General features: G+C 34.9%; 1 protein-coding gene across 1 annotated transcript in view; it reads right to left on the bottom strand.

The window, feature by feature from the left end:
• Positions 1-1309, bottom strand: part of LOC122361910 (sodium/potassium/calcium exchanger 4-like) — an 11997-nt gene that overhangs the window by 9668 nt on the left and 1020 nt on the right. The window lies entirely within an intron of this gene.

Below are 1309 nucleotides of genomic sequence, written 5' to 3'. Positions count from 1 at the left end.
TTTTTTTTTTTATCTAATATTTCTGGAACGAATGATCAAAGTTAGAATCGGTTTAACTAGCAACGTTATCGGTGTTGTTTCTGTTAACCAACTAAATGAAAGCTAAAATAACGTGTTAATGTTAAAATGCAAACATTTCTTAAATCTGAAAAAGGTAGTAAAAAACAGCTTTGGTGTAGTGTTACAAAAAAATGTGAAATTTTGCCTTGAAAGAAGTTTAAGAACTAAAATCGACATACAAAATAAAGATAAAAAAGTATAAACTCAAAATTGCTCAAATTTAAAACTAACATAAAAAATAAAAGCTAATTAAATATCATTAAATACTCTAGTATCAGTCTACAGTATTATTGATATATACTATTACAGGTTTTATTTTTATTTTTAGTTTATTTTTAAATTTGTTTTTTTTTTTTTAGTTTCAGTTAAAGGTAACTCTGCTGTATAGCTACTTAAAAAAAATAACTGTGCAACTATGTACTAACATTTAAATTAATCATTTAATGCACTTATACATGTTTTCTAATTTTTACATCTGTAATTCATATCAGTAATACTTGCACTGTTGACCCGTATCCCACCTCAATAGCTGCTATACAACAGTGTTTTGCAATACAACATAAGCACAATATATACATTGTACCTATTTTTTGATGCAAGCACGTAGTGGTTAAGGCCACTTGATATAAAGTGCGAGCAAAAAAACAGGGCATTTAAAAGGAAACTCTATTACAGTACCGCCTTTTGTTTCCGAAGCAGAACTGTGATTATGTGCATCAGGACCGTAAGCCTGCAACGCTTCCGCTCCGTTTCTGACCTCGCTGTACGTCACCTGTTGACCCAGCGTGCCTGTATTCACGTCTCCTAAAATAAACACACCTCAAAAGCCCCTGAGAACGGAGAGCTTGCAGCCGTTTATCATGGCCGTCGGTCTCCCCTCTTCCGCATGCGCAGCGTGTCCTTGCTCTCCGGGCCCGACTGATACAAACCTCTGGCTTCACATCTGCATTCACTGCAAAGGCCCAGCGCAAGCCACCGTTTGAAACCAAAGCAGACGCTACGATGACCTTCAGCGACGAGGATGACGACGGCGCCGTGAGATAAGACGATAGGTTTGTTTATTTAGAAAGGGGACTAAACTAGCTGTACATTTTCCATCCTCGTAATCAAATCTGCTGTTTTTATGTGCTATAGTCTTTTAAGACAACAATATATATGGTTTGACCTCTAACAACTGACATCCGGAAAATAAAAAAATTAAATAAAAAATAGAACTTAAATGCATACAATCTATGTTTTTACAAAATAA

Source organism: Puntigrus tetrazona, chromosome 17 (assembly GCF_018831695.1).
Source record: "Puntigrus tetrazona isolate hp1 chromosome 17, ASM1883169v1, whole genome shotgun sequence".
Taxonomy (NCBI): Eukaryota; Metazoa; Chordata; class Actinopteri; order Cypriniformes; family Cyprinidae; genus Puntigrus; species Puntigrus tetrazona.
Note: the sequence above shows the minus strand (reverse complement) of the source record. Positions and strands in the feature narration are given on the sequence as shown.